Raw genomic sequence first — 13,424 nt, forward strand, 5'->3', positions numbered from 1 at the left:
GTATTAATAGGCTTTGCTTTCTCTTTTTCTTTGTGTAACATTTATAGGTATTATTTTTATGGCTATCTTAGGGCTTACATAAAACGTCTTATAATTATAGCAGTCTGTTTTAAAAAGATAAGTTTAATCACATACAAAAACTCTACACTTTAGCTTCTCCTCCCACCCACATGTTGTTACTGTCACAATTTATGTGCATTCATACTGTGTATCTTTTAATGTATTTTGGTTACAGTTCTATTGTAATACTTTCTCTTTTAACTTTTTTTTTTTCATTTTGCAGTGAGAATAATGTTTGTTGAGAGTGGTTCATTATAAACAATATGTATATGTATATGTATATGTATATGTATATGTATATGTATATGTATATATATATAAACTCTCTGCAATGCAAAAAATCCCTTTTGTCCCTGTGTGGCTGCAATGAACAAAACCAACCGTCCAGTGGGGCTTCACTGGGCCCCTAGCATGTGGACAGGGGTCATGGGTGCCACATGCTATGGGCAGAAGTTCCTGAAGTCTGGGCTCTCTCCAGCCTTATTTTCATGCCATGTGCAAGAACACAACGTAGTGTGGTTTGCATCCTACCCCCATGACCCTCCCCCGGCAGATGGCACCGGCTCAGGCACAGGTAGCTTTCTTGTTAATCTGCCAGATGGGTGACCTCTAACTTGTGGCCTGCCCAGGGACTGAGTGTTTCTAAATGTCGCACGATGGACTGAGGTGCTGTGACCACTCTCCTTGGAGGCCGCTCTCCATGACGGCCCCACCAGTCGTCCAAAGCTTCGCTTCCTCATTGCCTTCCTTGATGCATCCGTTCTTACCACAATTTTAGCCAGACCCTTCCTGAGGATGCCCAAACCTCAGCTGCCACACATGGTGCTCCTGGGCATGACACCAGAGTTCCCTGGGATCTTGGGCCACCCAGCATCAAGGCAAAAGAGACGAGACCAGTCTGAAGGCAATGCTAGTCTCTGACACCAGGCTGGCTGACCTGTTAGCTAACCAGCTAATAGCGCCTCCGTCTCGGCCAAAGGCTGCATCTGGTGCCGAGGAGCGATTCGGCTGGGTGGTCTGACGGCCCTCATAAACAGAGCCCACCTCTGCCCCTCAGAGCAGCCGTGGTGGGGGGGCGCCAGCCGGCTGGTGGGAGCAGATGCTGAGCATGGTTTGCAGTCCGGAGGGATGGCAGCTGCCGTGTGGCTCTTGGGGCAGCCTTGCTCCCTTGCCAATGACCGCTCATGAGGGGTGGGTGTCCTCAGCCCCTTTGGGAATGATCCATTTCCCTTAGTTTTTAGGTACAGACCTGCATTCAAGACCCAGCCCCACCACTGTCCTGGATATACTCTCCCCAGACTGACGGCCGGATTTTGTCTACAAGGTGAGGGGTCCTGGCACTCAGCCCACCAGCTGTGAGTCCCTTTCTCTTTGAAAGAGAACTTGGGCAGGCTTATCTGCCCTCTGAACAGAGGTGTCCGTGGTTCTGAAGTCCCTGAATCTCACTATTATTGTCTTACTTGAGGGTGACCCTCACTCCCCACAAGCGAAAGCTTAAATCTCAAAAAAACCACCAACAACAAAAAACAAATAGTCCGTGCTACGTGCAGTGCTGTGTGATCCTGGGCGGGTATCACCCTTCTCTGTCAAGAAAAAAGAGACCCAGTGTTCTGTGCAAAATGTCCTGGCATGAACACTGGGGTGGGTGGGAGGCCACAGGCTATCCCCCCCACTGCCTCAGGAGTGCAGGCCCTAGCACCCCAGCACCTCCAGCACCGTGAGGCTTGGGGCTCCCCATACCCAGAGAATGGGCCCCACTGTCAGGGCTTAGGCTAGTGTCAGGAGGCCTCATGGGTTGGGGGGGATCTTTGGGACTCAAGTGGCTGTTCTTGGCCCTCAGGGTCAGGCATTCTCAGAGTACATTCAGCCAGCAAGAGCCAGGGCCCTGTCTCCTCCCCTCAGAGTCCTCCACCCTACAATGCTATAGTACCTGGAGGGTGCGGGGTGAGGTTCAGGGTCCTTTTGGCCTGAGGCCCAGCCCTCCTCAGGGCCCAGAGGCCTGACAACCAGCCACAGGAACTTGGGCCCACGGGGAGGCGGGAGGGAGTGGCAGCATTCACCAAAGGGCACAGGGAGGAGGTCTATAGCACTTCTGGGGGACAGTGGGGAGTCCCCCTGGGAGGAGTCCCCAGCCCTGGGAGCCGGGGTTGGCTACACGGTCTCCAAACACACCGATGCCATCCTGACAGGCGGCTTCTCCAGGGCTCGGCACCCAGGTCTGTGGGGAGGCGATCTCAGGCTTCTCCACCTGGGTCTGGTTTGCAGGCAACAGAGGGGACTGTGGAGGTCCCCTGGGCATGGTTGGAGTCAGGCCTGGGGTCCCCGGGGAAGCTCAGATGCTCTGCCGCGGCCTCCAGCAACCAGCAGGTGTGTGGGGTAAGTGACGTGATGACACGCGCAACGCTGGTGGGCAAAGCAGGCACGCCTTGGGCTCCAAGACTTCCCTGGGGCTTTGTCACACGGGCTTATGTGCCATAAGTGGTTCTGGCTTCCTCGAAGTTACGGATGCTGGTGCTGCACATTTGGTCAGCACAGGCTGGGTTGTTGTAGAAGAGGCAGCCAGTGGCCTGGTTGTAGCCAGGCAGCACAGTGAAGCGGCCCTGGTGGTCAGGGGTCCGGCAGAAGCAGCAGCGGCTGCTGGGGGCGAAGCAGCGGTATGCGACAGGACCAGAGCCGAGGTCGCAGTGCAACACCCCAGAGTTCACCAGCACGATGGCCACGTGGCCCTGTGCCAGGTGCTCCTGGATATCCTGCACGCTCACTGTGCATTTTTCCACCGGCACCTTGCAGGCCTTGGCTTGTGCAAACACCTGGTTCACCCGGGTCTCCTCTGTGTCAAAGTGCTTCCTGTAGAAGGACTGGGTCTTGTAGCCCTTGTCAACGCCCAGGGTCTGCGTGCAGAAACGGTGCCTCACGCCAAAGTGGCGCATTAGGTAGGCCAGGTCAGTAGTCCAGATGCCCCCCTGGTTAGTCGCGGCTCCTGCAGGGCACTCTCGAACTCACTGTCGCCCAGCTGGCCCAGGCACCTCAGCACCATCTTGGAGCAGGCCAGGCCGCAGTCCCAGGGGTAGAGCTGCTGGATGATGGGCGCGGACAGCCGCACAAAGTCTCCGGGTGCCAGTGGCGTCCCCTCTGCCTCCGCCCTCATAACCTGGGCCGCGCGGGGCGCCCGCGGCCCCCGCCCGGGGCACCTGCTACAGCTTCGGCTTTGACCAGGGAAGGACTGGGGCCGGTGCATGTCAGGTTCCTCCACCGCCACCACCGCCACTTGCTGGGGGGGCGGGGAAGAGAAGGCCTCTTTTAATGTTTATGCTAGAATTAAAAATGACTTACCTACCACTATTACAGTAATACAGCCTCCTGTATGCGACATTTACCTTTATTAGTGACTCTCTAATGCTCTGCGGTTGCTACTTCGTGTTCTTTCATTTCAACTTGGATAACTGTTGTGGGAAGCCGTGGAGAAGTTGGAGCGCTAGATGCATGGAACACTCTTTCCCTCTTCAGGTGGAGGCTGAGAGCTGGGATTTTCATCCGCTCAGTCCGTGCCGAGCATGGCAGATGATCCATGGAGGATCTATTCCAGTTTTCACTAGGTAGCTAGGCTGTGCCAGGCCTGCCAGAGCGCCAAGACTGGCAAGACAGGAGCCAGTCCTTTGGGGAGTCCTCTTGCAAAGTTGCAACGCTAGATACACAGACCAATCCTTTTACCTCTACTGAGAAAAGCTGTAAACTAATCCTGATCATGTAGTGCTGTTCCAGGGCTAAGGACTTTGGCAAGAAAGCGTCCCCACCTGTGGCTTCAGTGAACCTGGTTTTATGTATGCCCAGGGTGCAGGAGACGTTGATTAGTTTTCGGATTTGTCTGTGAGTTGTTGCTAAATCCTTGTCTATGCAAGGAGGAGGGCTCAAGGCTTCTTACTATGCCACCTTGCTAAGGTGACTCTCCTACTGATTCTTTCAAGAATAAAAAACCAGAGGGGTGCCTGGATGGCTCAGTCGGTTAAGCATCCTACTCTTGATTTCAGCACAGGTCATGATCTCACGGTTCATCAGATCAAGCCCCACATCGGCTTTGTGTGTGGCTGAGCTTCTGACTCTTGGTCTCAGCTCAGGTCATGATCTCACAGTTGGTGAGATCAAGCCTCTTGTCCGGCTCTGAGCTGACAGCCTGGAGCCTTCTTGGGATTCTCTCTCTCTCTCCCTCTCTCTCTCCCTCTCCCTCTCTCTCTCTCTCCCTCTCTCTCCCTCTCTCTCCCTCTCTCCTCCCCTCTGCCCCTCTCCTACTTGGGCACCCCCCCTTTCAAAATAAATAAACTTAAAACACTGGATTGTGTGATTTTTTTTTAAATAAAGTTTATTTATTTATTTTTGAGAGAGAGTGAGAGAGAGCATGAGCAGGGGAGGGGCGGAGAGAATCCCGAGCAAGCTCCATGCCATCAGTGCAGAGCCAGACGAGGGGCTTGATCTCTCCAACCATGAGACCATGACCTGAGCTGAGATCAAGAGTCAGAAGCTCAACCGACTGAACCACCCAGATGCCCCTGCAGTCTCTTATTTCAAAGCCCATTCTATTTCTAATATGCCACAGTTGCCTGTTTCTTGAAATTTCGTAGAAATTGCTCTGTACAAGACATATCACTAATGAGATATATGTAGAAAAGGAATAAATTGAATTATCTGCTTACAAATGCAAAGGGGTTTTCCTAATCTCTCCATGTGTGTATAATACACGCACATTATAGTTTATATTCTATGAATGTCCAAGCTTATCAATGGTCAAATATAAATTAAATTGAAACTCAAATATACGTTTATCAGTCAAAAAGTATAGTAATGCCCATTATTCAGAAACACAGGAAAATGAAGACTCTCAAACACAATAATGGGACTGTACGTGTTGGAAAATTTACAAAAAACTGCAAACAGTTGGTAATTTCACTCCTAGAAATTAGCTTAAGGAAATAATTAAGCATATGTGTAAAGCATCTTCATCACATAATTTCTTGTTTTTGTTATAAACAACCCAAGTGTCCAACAATATGGAATTGGATGAATAAATTATGAATATAATAGAAAATACCATTTAGCCATTAAAAATTATATTGGATAGGGTACTGGGTGGCTCAGTTGGTTAAATGTCCGACTTCAGCTCAGGTCATGGTCTCAATTTGTGAGTTCAAGCCCCACGTTGGGCTGTGCTGATAGCTCAGAGACTGGAGCCTGATTCAGATTCTGTGTCTCCTTCTCTCTCTGACCCACCCCTGCTCACATTCTGTCTCTCTCTCTCCTTCAAAAATAAATAAACATTAAATTTTTTTAAATATATATATTTCAAATGAGTATTTATAGGCATGAAAAGATATATGCATTTTTAAGTACAAATATCTGATTAAAAATAAACGTATAATTGTTTTTAGAAAATAAACAGGGGCGCCTGGGTGGCTCAGTTGGTTAAATGTCTGACTTTGGCTGAGGTCATGATCTCATGGTTCATGAGTTCGAGCCCCGTGTTGGGCTCTGTGCTGACAGCTCAGAGCCTGGAGCCTGCTTCGGATTCTGTGTCTCCCTCTCTCTCTGCCCCTCCCCCACTCATACTCTCTTGCTCTCAAAAATAAGACATTAAAAATTTTTTTGAAAAAAGAAAAGAAACAATATATTATAGCTATATTTAATAGCTTCAGGCATAATTTACATACCATAAAATTCACCAATAATAAGTGTATGATTAAATAACTTTTAGTAAATTTATAGATTTGTACCACAACAATCCAGCTTTAGAATAATAATTTTTTCTAAGTTTTCATTTTAATTCCAGTATAGTTAACAGTGTTATGTTAATTTCAGATGTATAATATAGTGATTCAACAATTCTATACATTACTCAGTGCTCATTATGATAAGTATGGTCTTTAATCCCCATCATCTATTTCACCCATCCTTCCACCCAACTCCCCTCTGCTACCTACTGGTTTGTTTTCTGTAGTTAAGAGTCTGTTTCTTGATTTGTCTCTCGCTTTTTTTCTTTACTCATTTGTTTTTTTCTTAAATTCCACATATAAGTGAAATCATATGGTATTTGTATTTCTCTGACTTAATTTGCTTAGCATAATACTCTCTAGCTCCATTCATGATGTTGAAAATGGCAAGATTTCATTCTTTTTATGGTGGAGTAATATTCCATTTTACACACACACACACACACACACACACACACCATATCTTCTATACCCATTCATCTATTGATGGACACTTGGGCTGCTTCCATATTTTGGCTATTGTGAGTAATGCTGCAATAAACAATAAGGGTACATGTATCCCTTTGAATTAGTGCTTTTGTATTTTGGGGGTAAATACCCAGTAGTGGAATTATTGGATTATAGGGTAGTTCTATTTTTAACTTTTCAAAGAACTTCACTACTGTTTTCCATAGTTTACATTCCCAGCAACAGTGCACAAAGGTTCCTTTTCCTCCACATCCTCTCCAACACTTGTTATTTCTTGTGTTTTTGATTTTATCCCTCTGACAGGTGTGAGGCGATATCTCTTTGTGGTTTTGATTTGCATTTTCCTCATGATGAGTTATGTTGAGCATTTTTTCATATGTCAGTTGGCCTTCTAGATGTCTTCTTTGGAGAAATACCTGTTCATGTCTTCTGCCCAGTTTTTAATTGGAATATTTGTGTTTTTAGGTATTGAGTTTTAAAAAGTCTTTATATGTTTTGGATACTAATAATGCTTTATCTGATATGCCATTTGCAAATATGTTCTTTTGTTCATCAGAGACATTGGCCTGTAATTCTCTTTTTTGTGGTGTCTTTATCTGGTTTTGGTATCAGGGTAATGCTGGCCTCACAGAATGAATTTGGAGTATTTCCTTCCTCTTCCACTTTTTGGAACAGTTTGAGAAGAATAGGTATTAGCTCTTCTTTTAAATGTTTGGTAGAATTCACCTGGCAGCCATCTGGTCCAGGACTTTTGTTTATTGAAAGTTGATTACTGAATCAATTGTATTGCTGGTAATCGGTCTGTTCAAATTTTCTATTTCTTCCTGACTCAATTTTGATAGCTTATGTGTTTCTAGGAATTTATCCATGTTTGCTTGTAATTTTTCATAACATTCCCTCACAATTGTCTGTATTTCTGTGGTGTTGGCTTTTATTTCTTCTCTTTCATTAGTGATTTGTTTGAGGTCTCTCTGTCTTTTTTTATGAGTCTGGCTAAAGTTTATCTTTAAAAAATTTTTTTAATGTTTATTTATTTTTAAGAGAGACAGAGCAAGAGCCGGAGAGGGGCAGAGAGAGGGGGAGACACAGAATCCAAAGTAGGCTCCGGGCTCGGGGTTGTCAGCACAGAGCCTGACATGGGGCTCAAACCCACAAACCATGAGATTATGATCTGAGCCAAAGTTGGATGCTTAAGTGACTGAGCCACTCAGGTGCCCCTGGACAAATTTTTTTCAATTTTGCTGATCTTTTTAAAGACCTAGCTACTGGTTATATTGATCTGTGCCATTGTTTTTTTGGTTTTTGGGGTTTTTTTTGTTTTTTTGTTGTTTTTTTTTTAGTTTCTGTATCATTTATTTCTGCTCTGTTTTTTATTATTTCATTCCTTCTGCTTATTCTAGGTTTTGTTTGTTCTTTTTCTAGCTCCTTTAGGTGTAAGGTTGGATTATTTATTTGAGATTTTTCTTGTTCCTGAGGTAATCCTGTATTGTTATAAACTTCCCTCTTAGAACTGCTTTTGCTGCCTCCCAAAGGTTTTGGACCACTGGTTCCATGTAACTTTTTATGTCTTTTTTGATTTCTTGATTGACTCACTAATTGTTTATTTGCATGTAATTAACCTCCATGTATTTGTAGTCTTTACAGTTTTTTTCTTGTGGTTTATTTCTAATTTTATAGGCTGTGGTCATAAATGATGCATGGTATGACTTTGATATTTTTGAATTTATTGTAACTTGTTTTGGTGATCTATTCTGGAGAATTTTCCATGTGTACTTGAAAAGTATGTGTATTTTGCTGTTTTAGGATGGAATGTTTTGAATGCATCTGTTAAGTCCCTCCGGTCCAGTGTGTCATTCAAAGCCACTGTTTTCCTTGTTGATTTTCTGTTAGGATGCTCTGTCCATTGATGTAAGTGGGATGTTAAAGTTCATTACTATTATTGTGTTACTAATGATTAGTTACTCTATGTTTATTAACTCTTTTATATATTTGGGTACTTTCGTGTTGGGTGCATAAATATGTACAATTGTTATATCATTTTGTTTGATTGTCCTGTTTATTACTATTTGGTGCCCTTCTTTGTCTTTGGTAACAAGAGTTACCATCTTTGTTTTTAACGTTTATTTTATCTGATATAAATATTTCTACCATGGCTTTCTTTTCACATCCATTTACATGATAAATGTTCCTCCATCTCCTCACTTTCAACCTGCGGGTGTCATTAGGTCTGAAACAAGTCTCTTGTAGGCAGCATATAGACAGGTCGTTTTTTAATCCACTTTGTTACCCAGTGCCTTTTGATTAGAGCCTATAGTCCATTTACACTCAAAGTAGTTATTGATATGTATTTATTGCCATTTTTAAAATTGTTTTGTTGCTTTTTTAAGCTTTTCTCTGTTCCTTTCTTCTCTTGCTTTCTTTCATGGTTTGTTGAGATTCCTTAATGATATACTTGGATTCCTTTCTCTTTATTCTTTGCGTATCTATTGCTGGTTTTTTAATTTGTGGTTACCCATTAGGTTTGTATATAACATCTTCTGCATATAGCAGTCTATATGAAGTTGATGGTTTCTTAAGTTTGAACACATTCTTTATTCTTTTCCCCTCTATGTTTTAAGTAAATGGTTTCCTTTTTTACATTCTTTGATTTTATGAATCTATTGACTGATTTTACAGAAATACTTATTTTTACTTCTTCTATGTCTCCTACTTTTCATATTCTCAGTTATAGTCTTTCCTTTTCACTCAAAGAGTACCCTTTAATATTTCTTATAAGGCTGATTTAGTGGTCATGAACTCCTTTAGTTTTTGTTTGTCTGAGAAACACTTTATCTCTCCTTCTATTCTGAATAATGGCCTTGCTGGATAGAGTATTTTTGGTTGCAGATTATAAGCACTTTGAATGTTATCATACCATTCCCTTCTGGCCTGCAATGTTTCTGCTGAAAAATCTGCTGATAGCTTTATGGGGTTTCCCTTGTATGTAACTGTCTTTTTTTCTCTTGCTAATTTTAAATTTTTTTCTTTCTCACTACTTTTTTCCATATTAATTACTATGTTTTGGTGTTGACCTTCTAGTGATTTCGTTGGAGGATCTCTGTGCCTTCTGGATCTGAATATCTGTTTCTTCAGATTAGGGAAGTTTTCAGATATTATTTCTTCAAATAAATTTTTACCCTCTTTTATATCTTCTTCTGGGATCCCTAAGATGGGAATAATATTATGCTTGATGGAGTCATTGAGTTCCCTAAGTCTGTTGTCATTTAGCATAATTATTTTTTCTCTCACTTAGCTCGATTACTTTTTATTACTCTGTCTTCCAGGTCATTAATTCATTTCTCTGCTTCCCCTCGCCTTCCTCTATTCCATTAAATATACTTTTAACTTCAATTAGTATATTCTTCATTTCTGATTGATTCTTTTTTATCTCTGTGTTTAGGGCTCACTAAGGTTCTTCACTCTTTTCTCGAGTCTAGTGAGTATCTTTATGACCATTACTTTAAATTCTCTATTAGGCATATTACTTATCTCACTTTCACTTTAGCCCTTAGCCTCTAGCTGCAATTTTGTCTTTCCTTTCATTTGGAACATATTCCTCTGTCTCTGCATTTTGCCTAACAATCTGTGTCTGTCTCTGTTAGGAAAAGTTAGCTGTGTCTGTTGCTCTTGAAAGTAGTGGGCAGGGCGAGCACTTTTAAGAAGGTGGCACTGATCCTCTTCATAGGATAGGACCAGCCACTGTGAAGACCCAGCCAGCCAGGGTGCTCTACAAGGTGTGCGTGTGCAGGTGTGGAGTACTGCAAGCTGCATGTGCTGGTCCTTTTCCCCCTGGGACATGCAGCTACTGAAGAGACCTGACCAGCTAGGCCACTCCACAAAGTGGGGGCATGAAGTGCAGTTTTAACGAGGTGTGTACATCCTCCTTGGGAGGTGGGGAGACAGGGTGTTGGCAAGGTTTGTGCCTATCTTCGGGGGGGGGGGGGGACCCACAGAGTACCGAGATGGCTCTAGCTGGCAAGGGTGGAGTATAGGGTAAGCAAGTTAGGTAGTGAATGCCAGCACCATGCTGGGGGCAGGGAAGGAAATGGTGTCTGCCAGCTTTTTATTCCTGTAGAAGTCCCTCAGCAAACTCTGAGGTTAGTAACTAACTCTCCCTCCTGTGTACCTCAAGCATTTTTCAAGCTGCTGGTTCTGTGTAGAAGAGCTGTTTGTTGTGCTATCTCTTTAAGGGTGGGGACTCCACTTTCTGTGGCCCTCTGGGCTCTCCCAGAGCTGAGCCTCCTGATTTTTAAAGTTCTAGGTTCTAAGTATTGCTTGTTCTAAGAATTCACAGAACTCGGCCCCACTGATTTCCAAAGCCAGATGCTGTGGGAATTCTTCTTCCCTGTGCAGGCTCCCCAGTGTGATAGTCTGTTTCTTGCCCCTCTCTGTGCCCATTGCTCCCTCCCTCAGGTGGCCAGAATAGCTCCCCACTGTATACTCCCTACCCTCTTCATCGTGGCTTCTTCCCTACATTTAGTTCAGGAGTTTGTTCTGCCAGCATTCGGATTGTTTTCCTGGTTATTTGCACTGATGTGAGTGTTATTTAGTTTTATCTGTGGGACGAGGTGAGTTTAGGGCCCTTCTACTCTGCCATATTCCCTGGAAGTCCTAGAATAATCATTTTAACATCTTACATTGTCTATCTGTATTTTCTGATTTATAGCAACCAAATTGTCACATTAAAAGTGAAAGTTATTTATCTTTTTAATTTAAAGTTTTAATATTGCTGTGTCTACAGAAAACGCATCCTAACTTTTAAGCAACTTTAGCCTATACATGTAGGTTTGCATGATAAGAGTCAACAGGTTTTTAAAGTAAAGTTGGTTTTTGTTAATTTTTTTCTCATCGACCAATTATTATTCATGAACAAAAAAGTCAAAACTCACCTACAAGGTTATATGACCTTAAGACCTTACTTAATTTTTGATAAGTTTGTGAGGCTTACATAAAGTAATTTGTAGAAAGTAATTAGCGACATCTGTTATGGCAATACTGGAGTAATAGTTCCTTGAAAAATCCTCTTATTTATACGAAATAAAAATGATGGACACAATATGCTTTTTTAATTCATAAATTTGTCAATTACCTGGAAAGAAAGTAAAGGTTCCTGATAGGCCAATATCTAAGTGAAAGACGGACCTCAAAGAAATAAGCAGTTCTGGGAAGCTGGCTTTAACCAGTGACCTTTTATTTGACTTTTTGAGACTTAAAGAACAGCATGAGAAAGGGAGAAAGCCTAGCCATGCTCCCAAGGAGGCTGTCCAAGAAGAGACCCATTTGCATGTTAAGAATTCCAATAAGAGACTAACTACATAAACTTGGAACCCAAAGAGTTTCACTCTTTACAACAAGGAAAATTACCTCTAATTATCCTCCGCACTGAATAAACAAAGGATAGCTGAGAATTATAACTACAAGTCAGCCCTCGTGAATTTTCAAGCCACATTTAAACTTCCTGTGTAGTGGGGTGTAGTGGGAGTAGCCTCAAGCCAAGAATTTAATTTAAAATTATTCCAAAATAAGGTACCCCTAGGAACTAGACAAAAATAAAATCAAAAATCCTCTTTTAATCTTCTTTTAATCTTGTCCAATAAGTTTCAAAGATTAATCTTGCAAATAATCTGTAGCAATATTATAAAAATGTTTCAACTCATAGTCCAAAACTGTATACACTGAAAATATCAGGGAATAAATATATTAATATATTCATATAAATTATGGTGGGGTTAAAAATGTGAGAAATTGGGCAAGATTATACAAAAAAGACCAAGAAATTTTGAGAAAGAACCAAAACAATTGGTATGAGTGAAGTACATATAATAACTGAAATTAAAACATCAGGATACCAGTTTAAAAGTAGATTAGATACAGTGGGAAAGAGAATAAGGGAACTTGAAGATAGAATTGAAGATATCACACAGAATATGGTTCAAAGAGACAAAAATCTAGAAAATATGAGATTAAGAGACAAAGAATTGAGAAGTTAAAACATAGAATCATCATTCTAGGAGGAATGAATAAGACAGTTCAGCAAGAAAAAATCAATGTAAACCAGAAATTGTATATCTTCAAACCAATAGAAGATCTGTAGAAATCTAACTTGTGATAGTTTTGGCAAAAAAAGTATGGAAAAAGAGTAAAGATTTAACAGGTTTTTTATATTAGAAAATGTAACTTTGGCATAGCGTAGGATTTCATAAACAAGATTTAGAACACAGGAATATATCTAGAATATGGTATAACTGATCACTTTCACTTTAGTATATTCAAGAAGATCTATACTTCAAAAGATAGCACTGAGAGGGAGACAGCCAAAGCATAAGAGACTCTTAAAAAACTGAGAACAAACTGAGAGTTGATGAGGGGTGGGAGGGAGGGGAGGGTGGGTGATGGGTATTGAGGAGGGCACCTTTTGGGATGAGCACTGGGTGTTGTGGGGAAACCAATTTGACAATAAATTTCATAGTTTAAAAAATGTGAAAACTGAAAACCAAAACAAACAAACAAAAAAAAACCTGAGACTGGGGCGCCTGGGTGGCGCAGTCGGTTAAGCGTCCGACTTCAGCCAGGTCACGATCTCGCGGTCTGTGAGTTCGAGCCCCGCGTCAGGCTCTGGGCTGATGACTCGGAGCCTGGAGCCTGATTCCAATTCTGTGTGTCTCCCTCTCTCTCTGCCCCTCCCCCGTTCATGCTCTGTCTCTCTCTGTCCCAAAAATAAAATAAAAAACGTTGAAAAAAAAAAAATTAAAAAAAAACAAAAAAACAAAAAAACAAAAAAAAACCCTGAGACTAAACTTAGGGCTAATGAGGGGTGGGAGGGAGGGGAAAGTGGGTGATGGGCATTGAGGAGGGCACCTGTTGGGATGAGCACTGGGTGTCGTGGGGAAACCAATTTGACAATAAATTTCACATTAAAAAAAAAGATAGCACTTAGAATTTGAAAAAAAAAAACCAAAAAGCAGGAGAATGTATTTGTAAAACTCAGCTATCAAAGGACTAGTATCAAGAACATTTAAAGATGTTCTGTAAATCAATAAGGAAAAATAAGAACATATCATAGAAAAAATAAGGCAAAAATACAGGACCAGTAACTTT

At 42.2% G+C, this 13,424-nt stretch overlaps 1 protein-coding gene and 1 pseudogene across 1 annotated transcript in view; one reads left to right on the forward strand and one right to left on the reverse strand.

Moving 5' to 3' along the window:
• The window catches only part of NECAB1 (N-terminal EF-hand calcium binding protein 1), a 197,291-nt gene that overhangs the window by 119,025 nt on the left and 64,842 nt on the right, over positions 1 to 13,424 (forward strand). The window lies entirely within an intron of this gene.
• Positions 2,526 to 3,208, reverse strand: LOC131494275 (protein GUCD1-like; annotated as a pseudogene).

The sequence above is a fragment of the Neofelis nebulosa genome, chromosome 14 (genome assembly GCF_028018385.1).
Source record: "Neofelis nebulosa isolate mNeoNeb1 chromosome 14, mNeoNeb1.pri, whole genome shotgun sequence".
NCBI lineage: Eukaryota > Metazoa > Chordata > Mammalia > Carnivora > Felidae > Neofelis > Neofelis nebulosa.